This window comes from Meles meles, chromosome 10, assembly GCF_922984935.1.
Source record: "Meles meles chromosome 10, mMelMel3.1 paternal haplotype, whole genome shotgun sequence".
In the NCBI taxonomy this organism is placed as follows: domain Eukaryota; kingdom Metazoa; phylum Chordata; class Mammalia; order Carnivora; family Mustelidae; genus Meles; species Meles meles.
This window is the reverse complement of record NC_060075.1, coordinates 92100641-92113734: the sequence shown is the minus strand read 5'-3', so window position 1 is coordinate 92113734 and position 13094 is coordinate 92100641. Positions and strand designations below refer to the sequence as shown.

The 13094-nt window shown below is 42.5% G+C and overlaps 1 protein-coding gene across 15 annotated transcripts in view; it reads left to right on the top strand.

Moving 5' to 3' along the window:
* Positions 1-13094, top strand: part of NRCAM (neuronal cell adhesion molecule) — a 279250-nt gene that overhangs the window by 136253 nt on the left and 129903 nt on the right. For all 15 annotated transcript variants that reach the window (XM_046020758.1, XM_046020756.1, XM_046020751.1 and 12 more), the window contains exon 3: positions 1071-1144. The gene's annotated coding sequence lies outside the window, so the exon portion shown is untranslated. The remainder of the gene's footprint in view (positions 1-1070; positions 1145-13094) is intronic.

Here is a 13094-nt window from a genome sequence, read left to right as displayed (position 1 = left end):
TCTTTTTATTTTATTAACAGAATCACTTTGCAATTCATAGTTGTCTTAATATTTCAATGCAGTCGGGAGTTCCTGAATTGACATTTGTTTCTCTTCTCTGAAAGGTTTCTCAGAGGTCTGATAGTATGACTTCTGTTTCTGAAAATCTGAAGTCCAAAAAGCCACAAATTCTCTCTTAGAAAGTCCTGGGTGTCACTGAATTGGTTGTCTAAAAAAATGAAACCTAATGTGCTCAGCGGCAATTGTCCCTTTCCCCATCCATGCTGTCCTTTTCTGGCTAATTCTCAGCTGGAATATTCGCAAAGGAAACATTCAGGCTGGGGGGGGGTGGGGAGTTGTTGCAGCTCAGGCTCTGGAGCTGCCTAGCTGAGCCTTTGTCATGGCCCCGGGGGCGGGGGTGGGGGCTCCTCTCCTCTTGGCTGCTCCTGCCATCTCTTTAGGACCCTCATTGAGAACTTGGGGCCTTCTGAACAACAAAGGAATTCCTACTCTACTAAATGAAACACTTTAAGAATAACAACAGAAATAATGAGCCCACAGTAAGGAAGTATTTTAGCCACACCGTACATAGGCATTACCAAAAAACCCTCTATGCCCCACACTGTAAAGAGGGAACAGACATGTCACTTTCAGCTGGGTTGCATGATGGGGATGGCCACCGGAGTATTAGCCAACTCTCTGTTGTCACTTTTTTAAAAAATAAAGATTATTTATTTATTTATTAGAGCAAGAGAGAGCATGAGAGGGGGGAGGGTCAGCGGAAAAAGTAGGCTCACCGCTGAGCTGGGAACCTGATGCGGGACTCGATCCAGGGACTCCGGGATCATGACCTGAGCTGAAGGCAGTTGCCCAACCCACTGAGCCACCCAGGCACCCCTCTGCTGTCACTTTTGATTGAAACCAGCAGAGATGTGTTTTGGCAAATCTATTCGTAATTTGTCTTTCCTTACAGGGCTCCCCTGGTAATTGTGTTTCCCATCAGGTAGTCGGATGGAAGTTAATGTATTGACAATCTGCTATGATTGATGACGAATGTCTTGTTAACATTTCCCCCACTCTTCGACCCACAGGGCAATGCCTCTTAGACATCTGGTTTAAAGAATTAAAAGGACAACTTCTTCGTACAGGAAGAACTTCTTCAAAGGTAGGGGTCTGCCTTCTGAAAAGGTTTACATAAGTAAAGAAGGGAATTATACCATAAAATGACATGATTATATATTATTATTGCCATAATTAATACTTTTCAATCCAGAAAGTAAAGATGGGGAGCAGGAATGAAAGATGGGGAGTAGGAATATGTGTGCAAAAACATTAATCATACTGCTTGTCAAAGGGGACGGATCGGTGAACACACAGCAAAGAAAACCAGCCCTTCGTGTCCTTCTGTAGTAATGAGATTTTTGTCTTACTGAATCATGAATCATAAAGTTCAGAAAATAGCAGAGTGAAGGCATTGCCAGTAAACAATATTTTTCTGAAGGAATTAGAGATTGAAAGTGATAAGGAGTCATTTACAAGAAAAGAATTTTCTTTTTGATTCCATCAGGTATCAGAAAATCTCCCAAGAATATACTTACCCGTACATAATTTTTGTTGTCTCACAGTGAAGTCCAAATAATGCAAAAGTCTGTTGGGAAAGTTTAAATATGACTTTGATCTTTGCTTTCTGCTTTGTAAATCAAATGCCCCGACCCCCACTGCCCACCCCTTTCCCGTTTATGTCACTTAGAATTATCAGCTCTAGAACGGACTCTGCCAGGCCCGTGAGGCCTTCTGAAAAGCCAGCTATTATAGTATTGAACTTGATGAAGAATATCTTCCTTGGAGATCTGGAACATAGTTCAGAGACCTCTATCTCACAAGGGATGTATGAGAGCATGATTGTTTGGACACTCAGTCCTCTACCCTCCTAGGTTCTATTTAGCAAATAAACTCTCAAAAGATTTTAATTATGAAAAGAAGATTGTAAGATTTGGAGGTAGGAAAGTCTTGCAAGCATGTTGTCTCTTGTCCTCGAGAAATGCTAAAATTAATCCATTCAGATGTTCTTTTCTGCTGAAGAGGAAATGATTCATGCCTCAGTTGAATTTGCTTCTTTTGTGCTCTATTAAAACTGATTTCATATAACTAATTATTATGGCGCTTCAAAATACCTCCCAGAAATCCCCAAAGCAGTAGCCTGGAAACTAAGAACGTTGCTTTGTAAATCAAGTAGCACACATTTCGTTCCGCTCTGAAGAGTTCTGGAAAAGTGAACAGTAGTAAAGACTAGCAAAACGGCTGAGTTAAGTAGTTGAGACCAGTACCAAAGGGACTTCACTTTCTATAAATGGGTCTTTTACTAGAAAGCTCTCTTCGTTAATGTAAAGTGACTTACTGTCGACATACCTGTACGCGCCTCCTCCAACAAGTGTCCTGAATTCGTAAAATAAGGAAGGGTAAGACCCCTCCAATCTCATAGGGACACGAAGTCTGGATGTCCCAGGTTGTTGGAAATTGGGATGTTAACAGTAATGGTGTTAAGTAAAAGTGGCCTAAGATAAATCATTCGTATCAGCAGTATATTATGGCAAGTGCTTCTGGAGGTAATATATTGTGTGATACCTAGGAGAGACGGAAAGACAACAAGAGCAGGAGCTTATTTGAAGTGGTGGTTTCTAGTAAAAGGGGAAGATCCACAAAGACGAGGCAAGGGGAGGGACCACCAGGGAGGAGTGTGTGGGGTCCTTGGAGGGTGGCCGGAGTAGAGCTCCATAAGGCTCTCGCACTTTCGAGGACACTCTCCCACGGTTGTTCGAGACATTTTCCTGGCTGGTTGCACTGTTTCCTCTTTCCTTCATTGTGAGTTATGTTACTTAAAATCTCTATCTTCCAGAGGCTGAAGTGAAAAGGTTCCATTCTACCTTTCTCAGTACATTCTTTTCGTGGATTGTTTCGGCTGGTCTTTTGTTGAATGACTAAACTGAGCTTAGAGTTGTCGGGCTCTCTTAGAGCCACTGAAATATCTCATTTTATCCTTGTGAATGATTTAATCTAATCGAAACTAAATCCTGAGTGTCTTCCCCTGGTTCTTTTTCCCGTGCCTCCCTGAAACAAAGGCGCCCTGAAACTTCCCCAAATTCTGAAGCCCTCTTGTATTCAGAATGTCCCTTGGCTATTTAAGAGTTCAGCCTCTGACATTAGAATGAGAACGTTTTTCTGTAGCTACTTGGAGTTTTCCGTCGTCTTTCCGACGTTCACTAGTGTGCTGTGATATCCACAAGATGTGAATGCCCGAACTGCGGTTTTCCTTCTCTCTGGAAAGCTCTACCGCTACTGATTGCTATCCAGTCATGGATACAAACCACATTCCCCTTCATCATTAACACAATTGTGTAAATTACTGCCAAGGAAAAGAATTCTCCCCATCTGTTCTACCTGGCTTGAAAACCTTGGGTTTTCATTAGCTGCAGGACAGCTAATGGGGGAATTTCTAGAAGCAACCAGAGTTGGGGGGCGGGGAAGGGGTGCCCCTCAAATCACTCTGTATAAATAATTTTCTAGAGCTCTGGCTGCACTTGTGTGAGTTTTGTCCTGATTGTAACCATAATAAGTCTGAAGAAGAATCCTGCCCTGTTATACCTGTGTGTGTGTGTGTGTGTGTGTGGGTGTGTGTGTGTGTGTGTGTTGTTAGTCACCATGCAGTACGTCATTAGTTTTTGATGTAGTGTTCCATGATTCATTGTTTACACATAACAACACCCTGTGTTCCGTGTAATACATGCCCTCCCTAATACCCATGACCAGGCTCACCCATTCCCCACCCCCTTCCTCTCTAAAACCCTCAGTTTGTTTCCTGGGGTCCATAGTCTCTCATGGTTCATCTCCCCCTCCGATTTTCCCTCCTTCACTTTTCCTTTCCTTCTCCTAATGTCCTCCAAGTTATTCCTTATGTTCCCCCAAGTAAGTGAAACCATATGATAATTGACTTTCTCTGCTTGACTTATTTCACTCAGGATAATCTCCTCCAGTCCCGTCCATGCTGATGCAAAAGTTGGGTATTCATCCTTTCTGAAGGCTAAGTAGTATTTCATTGTGTATATGGACCACATCTTCTTTATCCATTCATCTGTTGAAGGGCATCTCGGCTCTTTCCACAGTTTCTGCCCTGCTGTACCTTAAGGCACATTCCCATTTGGCAAGCAATATGAAAAGGAAAACCTGAGAGGTTATTGGAGTTATTTAATGATTATTTTTGATTGATGATCCAAAAGCTGTTCTTCCCCTTGGACTCACAGCCCTAACTTTTAAAAAATTATGTATACAAAGTAGGAGAATGCTATTGATATCTCGAGTAAATAATAATAGAACTGACAACAGTAAAAAGATTTTTTTCTTATAATTAAGTTGATTTGTAAATGTGAATCAATATTTTAGGACAAAATGCAAAGGGACTACAGTTTTTAAGACTGTTTAACAGTAAGAAGATCTATCAAAATTTGTCCTACAGGATCATGCCACTAGGACCTACTCCTAAAGATATATTGGGTTTTTAGGCATCGATATCCAGCTCCCTGCTCTCAAATCCCTCCATATGGGGGACCCCTGAAGTTTTATCTCACATTACTGGGCACCAGATAAATCTAGAAGACACATCATCCACAAAATGAATACTCACCTCACGAAATGAGAGATGAAAAGCACATGAGTAAGAAGCTTCCAGGGGAAGCCTGGGACTGATAGAAACCAGGACAGGGATCTAAAGCGAAGCAAAGGATATTCGCCCCTTGATGGATTTATACCGGTCAGAATTGATTAGGTGTTTGTCAGCTGGAAAACCAGAATGATCTTTCCTTGTACTTAATGCCTTCCTCCCTCTTCACCCTGACGTGGGATGAGGGCAGGCTCTGATTTCAATGCAGTGCCCGCAGCTCTTGATTCGTGGGCCCTCTTGGACGGTCCCTCCGTTGGGATCATGGCTGACTCCGGCAGGGAGTGAGGGCTCAGCCCGAGCCCTAGGGAGCGAGAACGTTCTCTTCTTCCATCCCAGTGCTGTCCGCAGCTTCCCCGTTGCCCTTTGGAGCCTGAGCAGAGCTCTGTGACCTGTGGTCAGATGGGAGCATATTAAATGTCCCACGTAGGGCAGCTGAATTACAATGCATTCCTGCTGTTGATCTCTGAGTTACTCTGGCCTCTGTGACTGAGGGACCTTTATTGATTAAGTTATTTCTGCCCCTTGCATCCTGGTCTCATAATTCTTAGGAGATGCCACCATTTTTCTCTGGAAACCCACCCCACTCCTCTCCCACTCTTCCCACTGTTCAGCCCGAGAGCTGTCTCTGAGGCTCAGAAAGGCACCTGAAGAAGGACGGTGGCATCCTCACCTGGGGGGTTGCGGGAGGGGCGAGATTGCTCAAGGGTGGCCGAGTGGTGAGAAAGGTCGCAGCATGTTTCAGTGGCCATGACTGTCGGTGCTGGTAGTCAGTAGAAGGAACACCACGCGTCATGCCTTCCTCCACTCTCCTCCCACTGTGGTCCGGTGGGAAGAAAGATCTGCTTTGGAGCCCAAAGGAGAAAATCGCCCCAGGAACTCTTGTACAGGAAATTTGTCCGACTTAGCATTTCTATGCCAGAGGGTTGATGCGGTGACCTTTGCAAAGAGCTCTTTGGAAATACTGGACCAGTATTTCTGGATCAGTATTTGTTCTCCTTGATGTACTTTTGGCTTAGTTTAAAATGTTTACTTTTATTTTTTTTTTTAAGATTTTATGATTTATTTGAGAGAGAGGGAGGGTAAGAGAGACCATGAAAGGGGAGAAGGTCACAGGGAGAAGCAGACTACCCGTGGAACTGGGAGCCCGATGCAGGACTTCATCCCAGGACTCCGGGATCATGACCTGAGCCGAAGGCAGTTGTTTAACCAACTGAGCCACCTAGGTGCCCTAAAATGTTTAAAACACTTAGTTTTAAATGTTTAGGGCTAGTGGGCCATGGACTTTAACTTGAGGGTTCCCTGAAATCACCAGAACTGGACCACTCCGGAGGGGGACACTGTCCTGTGACCCTTGTTCCCAGTGAGTGCAACCTTGACCGAGATAACCCCGCCCCTGAGAGGAAACATACGCAGAAGGATAATCAGAAATGGCATCCCTTACGTGTTCAGACTTAGGATATTGACGTTCAGCAGTCTAATGACCAAAATTAATGCTCATTGAACTCTGTAGGCCACAATATACTGGGTCAGATTATACCGGAAAGCCCTAAGTGTTCAGGTGCACAAAGATAGAGATGTGAGCCTGGGTTCTGTGGGTGCTGTAGCCGACGCTTTCCTTCCAGCATCTGGACATTTCATCCCTGGCTGCCTTCGGAGGGAGTCAGATCCTGACAGGAGGGTTATCTAGGGAGCTACGCTGGGGGAAAATGAAGCCCAGTGTGGAGCAGGAGGCCCGGGCCAGGCCCCTGCTGGTGGCGCAGTATGGTGCTGTCACATCTGACTGCATACACAAACAGATGCTTGGACTTCCTCCGCTGCTGCTGCTGCTGCCTTTTTTTTTTTTTTTTTGCTTCACTTTGTTTTGTTTTGTTTTATTTTGCCTTTCACGACAGCATCTGTTTTGTGAGGCAAAGGGAAAAAAAATCCCTTGGAAGGCTGCAAGTTTTCATATCTGCAGAAGGCATTTCTACAGCTTTTGTCAAACTTAGCGGCTCTGTAAAGCGTCTTTGTTTCTGGTTGACTGTTGCAGAAAGCAAGTCCATAAAGTAGCCCGCATACAGGAGAGAATGATTTCTATTGAAAGAGTCGAGTAGGATATGGGGCATGGGGCTGGTCGTGAAAAGGGTTTTGTTTCTTGCAGCACGGTGGAAATCCACATTCATATCGCTGCTCCCGCGTTCGTTAGCATGCACGGTTAAACAATGGGGCATGCCAGCCGACGTGGCGCTGTTGATTAATGCATTCCTTGAACGTGTTGATTAATGTGTTCCTGCAATGCCTCCTAAGCCCCAGCCTGCACCTGAGGTGTGCAGGACAGGCCTCCCCGCCGGCTGCCGCGGCGCTCCCGCGGGCCCATTTGCGCCCAGGTCTTCTGTGTGTATATTTCACACCTGTGCCGTTCTGAATAAAACCACAGCTCTAGCCGACTTTTTGCAGAAACACTGTCCTCTCCCAAGATAATCTAGCCCAAGACACCATCAACTCTGAAGTTCACAGAAGGAGTGCTCTTCTAGCTGAACAAATGTTGGGTGCCCTCTGTCTGTTCCACGGATGATTCCACCCTAATTTTCATTTTTGTTGTTCTCGAAGTTTTTGTAAAGAGGAAAGGCTGAAAATACTCACAGAGAGCCATTCTCCCTTGAGTAATCCAGGAAGACAGATGCAAATGGACAGACCATTAGACACGTGGTGCACTTGGCATCTCAGTTGGAAACCCACTTTTCCCGGGGACAGGGATTCCCACCGGCGCAGCGAGGCTAATTCCCTTTCCAGGCGGCTTCATTGAAAATTGTGACTTCGCTCGCTGTATTATGGATTCCCAACCAACCACTAATTCTTTTTGTAGAAATTGTTTCCGGAAAGCCTCATCTTGGTGAGGTTCTGCCTGGCTAATTGTTCGGAAAAGATGAGCTTGTAACATTTTTTGTTTGTTCAGTATCTTTCACTTGTTATTTGAGACATAAGAATTCTACTGCTACTTTAAAATTTTTTCTGACCCTAGAATTCTCAGCAAGATGACAAAAACTGATGAGAAAGCCGGGTTCTCAAATGATGAGAGAATGTCTGAATGTAGATGGAATGGCTCAGTGGTGTAGCCCACTACCTTGAAGCTTCCAGCTATGAGGCATTTTAATAGAGGAAACTGTCAGTGTTACTGAGAAAAACTACTTTCAACTTCGGGAAAAGCAAAGTGAACAGGTTTATCCTGACCAAGTGGGGACTTTTATGTATTAGAGAATTACCAGATGAAACTATTACACACAGAAGTGGCGAAGTCACCAGTATTAATCCCGTTTAACTATTGGCATGAAATTAATGGCAAAGGATGACATTCTGATATTTTCAGGAATAAGACTTGAGGGAAGATTCTTTATTCCATTTACTTTGGCAGTTCATGGAATACATGACTTCTATTATTTGCTTCATAACATCTAACCCCAAATTACTGCGTTTTAAAAATATTTAGTTACACATCTGTCTCACAAAGAACATTTGTCAAAAATAAAAAAGTAAAATGTGGGCTCACTTCCTTGGCGCTGGTAGACATAAACTTCTCTTTTGTAGCTCAAGCTATACAGAATATGTGTTTAAATCCTTATAAGGATGTGGAAGACATTCTTAGGAAAACCAATCTACTTGATTTTTCAGAGAACCTTTAATTATATGTTTAAAAGAGAAATACACCGAAATAACCGGGAGGACTTCACATATGTGATTAGACATGCATTTTCTTAGTGAGCTTGAATCCTACAAGAATGGAGGGGGGAGACAAAGAGATGCAGCGAACATGATTAATCCGTCTTTCTGCAAAGCTTTTGGTACTGTACTGAATAAAAGCTTTGCTGACAGAAGCTGTTAGCCTGGTGAAGGAGAGGCCATAGGAACAGGTTATGAAAGGAGAGACTGGAAAGCAGAGAACAATCCACATGGAAAAGGAGAGCAGGGGAAATGGTTTTTGCAAGTCTGTATTTATTTTGTTGTCAGTAAGCACAGAGAGCATGTAGTTACCGTCATTTCCCAAATGACTTTGTTCCTGGGGGCAAAAAAAAAAAAGAAAGAAAAGAAAAGAAAAGAAAAGAAAAGAAAAGAAAAGAAAAGAAAACCAGAAAAAAACCAACAACAACCAAAAAAACCCACATAAACCAAAAAAAAAAGAACAAAACAAAACAGAAAAAAATTTGACAAATATAACTAGACAAAACTACTGCATTTATATTATTCAAATGACCTAGAAAATACATCTAACTTCCAAGTGTCCTGTAAAATATTTCTCTGTTAAGTAACATTTCCCTGTTTTAGAGAACCCAATGACAGATACGTTTTAGTATTTAAAAAAAAAAAAAAAGTCTTCAAATTGATTTGTTGTGCAAAATAACAAATCATTTGACTGGTATATATTTTTGAAGGCTTGCTGTAGAGGGGTAGGAAAAAAAGAAGTATGTCTTAGACAGCCTCTCACACCATCCCGGGTACTTAATTCATGCTCTGTAAATATTTGTTGAATGAAAATGAACACTTGTCATGCACCAATCCCAGAAGTCATCCCCAGGAAAAACTTTCTCCTTAATTTTCTCTCCAGGTCTTCAAATGTATTGCTGATGGTTGTTGTTTACCCAGGGCTGCTTTATGGTAAATTGATATGCACTTTCATTTTTCTGAAAACAAGCCTTTGAACACTAGTCTTTTTCTTCTGTAGAGCAGCCCACAAGTTCAATAAGAAAGTAGATTTCAAATATTTCCATTATAATGGACTTGCTCATTTTGTCCAAATTATTATTATTGTTTTTAAAGATTTTATTTGAGATAGAGAGCAGAAGCAGGGGGAGTGGCAGGCAAAGGGAGAAGCAGGCTCCCTGCTGAGCAGAGATTCTGATGTGGGACTCGATCCAGGACCCTGGGATCATGACCTGGGCCGAAGGCGGATGTTTAACTGACTGAGCCACCCAGGCACCTCTGTCCAAATTATTTTTATCACTGAAATGTAGCTGCCTTGTTCCAGTAAGTGCTCAAGTGGACATGGAAGGGCGTGGAAAGAGGGAACAATCCAAAGACTTTCTTTTTTAAGACACATTCCCCTCAGCTGAGAGTCAAGCATTGTTTTTCACAAGAAGAATGTTCAGTGCCCACCGAATGACCTATGAGACCATGGCCAATATCTGATCCTAGAATCTCACCACTTAATTGAGAATAAGTCAAAGTTTACTCTGGACTTATTTGGGTTTCCTTAATACAAATAAAATGCTACTTACAAGACCTACAAATAGTGCTGACCATCTCCATTCACAAACATCGTTGATTGCTTTTTATATGCAGGGAATCATGAGAGGTTCTGAGAATGCAGCCTGCCTTCTACACTATGGCTCTTGTCCTTCAGTGACTCTTTAGTTACATAACAGAAATCAGCTGTTCACATGCACATCAAAGGAAAGCACAGAGTAGCATTATTGACCGTTAGACGCACAGGCTGACAGTGCTTGGGGACGTCAAAGGAGCAGTGACCACTAGATAGAGACTGACAAAGATTTACGGCTGATTTGAACTTCAACTGATCCTTGAAGGAAGAATGGTTCTGAAGCTAGTTCAGAAAATTTTTAAATAAAAAAAGAGCAGAAATTCCAGAGGTGAGGGGGCGACACCTGGCTGGCACAGTCCATTGAGCACATCCCACTCTTGGTTTTGGCTCAGGATGCGATTCAAGGTCTGTTCAGGTTGTGATCAGGGTCCAGAGATCGAGCCCCACCTCACGCTGCGTGCTCAGGGGGAAGTCCGCTTGATATTCTCCCCCTGCCCTTCCCTCTGAGCGCTCTCTCTCAAATAAATAGATAAATCTAAAAATAAGAAAGGAAGGGAGGGAGGAAGGAAGGAAGAAAAGAAATTTTCTTTGGGGAAGAAAATAGGGTTTCGTCATCAATATGCCAAGTCTGAAATATGTCAGATTATGACTGTACCTTATGGAGTTTGAATTACATTCAGTTACGAACCCGTTATGGTCTTGAGTGAGAAGTGACGTCTGCCCAACCGTTCAAGAAAGTTCATCTGGCATCAGTATTTTAGAAAAATGTCATGATACGCCATTAAAGACGAAGAAAGCAGGTAGGCAGTTAGTGCCGTGGTGGGTGCGTGAGGACAGAGACCCCAAAATGAGGAGAGAGGCTTCGAGAATGGCAAGCAGACATGCCAGGCAGGAGTCAAGTATTCGGCAGTTGGAGAAGAGCAGAGCCTTGCCTTTCATTGTCTCGTTTAAACCCAGCCGAGAGTTTGTCCCGTTGTTCCCTGAACACAGTCTCAGTGGAGACATCATTGCCTGGGGTGAGTTCCATCTCTGGAACTCAGGGAACCAGGTTGGTGACGGTGATAAGCATCCCAGGTTGTCCTTAGAATCCAGACACATATTTGAAGGAAGTGGGTGGTGGTTTCCCATGGCCCACGTGCGAGAAGAATTAACGCCATCAATCATGTCCAAGAGAAGAACTGGCTGTGGAAACCAAAAGGTCAAAAACTCTTATTAACCAGAAGACCTAGAATGTACACAATTCAGACTGAAATGACTTTCTCAGAGAGTGATCCGAACAAAGAAAATTTTGCCAAGGGCAAAACTGAAGGAAAACAGTACACAGCATTCCCCAGGGTCACTGGAAACATTTTTTTGAAGCAATAACATGGGACAATATGTCATTATTACAAAGCAGACCCATTTGTGTCCAGCATAAGGGGGAAGAGAACAGCATTGTTTCTGTGCTCGTCATGGTCGTGGCGGTGGTTTTGTCTGTCCCGTGGTCACTGTTTGGAAAGGGAGGTCGTTTAGACACATGCCAAATGACTGAGGTGGTATTTCCACGAAACATTTCCATTTTAATAATTCTTTCGTATTTGTAGATGAAAAACGGCTTAACCCTAGGGCATATGCTAAGATGAATCACAAAGCTCAGAAATTTTGTCCTGAAGTGATGAGTTGGCCGCAGAGGGAATTCACATGTACTTATGGACAAATTCTGGCATCATTAATGCCTCAAATCATAATTTTAAATGCCCAAATCATAATTCATATTCATAAATTTTTTATTTTGAGCTCCTGGGTAATCAAAACTCTTACCACTGGCCATTCATCTTCTCTCCCATCAATCACATGGAGAAGAACTGCAGTTTTTAAACAATAGAAAAATTACCAAAATTTCCTTTTATTTATTTATTTATTTTAGCACTATCTTATTAGCTTGTATCTGACCATTTTATTTCTCACATAGATAGGATAAGCAGAGAAAGTCCCCAAATCTGGCATGGCACTCCTTTCGATTATTCTGGAATCCTGGCATGGGAGAGTAAGCAGTTATGTGGTTCATGCACTGGGGGGCGGCAGGGGAGTGTCCCCCCGCCTGCTTCCTTCTGCAGCTCTAGATGTTAATGTTAAGTCTTGTGGCTAATGGCCCCCAGCTGCCTGATACCAATTCCTCATCGGTTCCTGTTCTAGAAGTCATATTGGTGATCCATGCGGGCCTTGGAACCTATTTTCTGGAAAATTAATACTTTTAAATATTTCTGTAAGTTTTACGGAAAAACCCTTCTGATTTGTTTTCCGCATATTACTTGCATTGTTTTCAGTCTGACTGGCTTATAACATGCTTTGGCATCTATAATGAAATTACTTTATCTTCAACCAGTAATTCGCTTCCTGGTAGAAGGAATGGGAAATGTTTTGTTAGGATATACAAGAGCACTGATTTTAAAGTGTTCAGATTATATAGAATTCTTTGCGAGTGACGTCAGAGAGTCCATTACAATTTAAATTCATTTTTTAAATCAAAATTATGCTTTATCTTCTCGGCATTATAGAGCTGTGCCTTGTATACCCTTCATTGTAATTAATGTTTTGCCTCTATTTATAGGATATAAAGAATCTTCACAGTTTCCTTTTTTATTATTGTAAATAATTATTTTTAAGGAGAGTTTTGACTGAAATCTAGTTCTATTGAAATATATTTTCAATCAAAGTAAAATTTGTTCCCTGAATAAAATGTAAAAGTAAACAGAATTTTTTTTTTTTAATTTCTTTTCAGCGTAACAGTACTCATTGTTTTTGCACCACACCCAGTGCTCCATGCAATACGTGCCCTCCCTATTACCCACCACCTGGTTCCCCAACCTCCCACCCCCCGCCCCTTCAAAACCCTCTGGTTGTTTTTCAGAGTCCATAGTCTCTCATGGTTCATCTCTCCTTCCAGTTTCCCTCAACTCCCTTCTCCTCTCCATCTCCCCATGTCCTCCATGTTCTTTGTTATGCTCCACAAATAAGTGAAACCATATGATACTTGACTCTCTCTGCTTGACTTATTTCTCTCAGCATAATCTCTTCCAGTCCCATCCATGTTGATACAAAAGTTGAATATTCATCCTTTCTGATGGA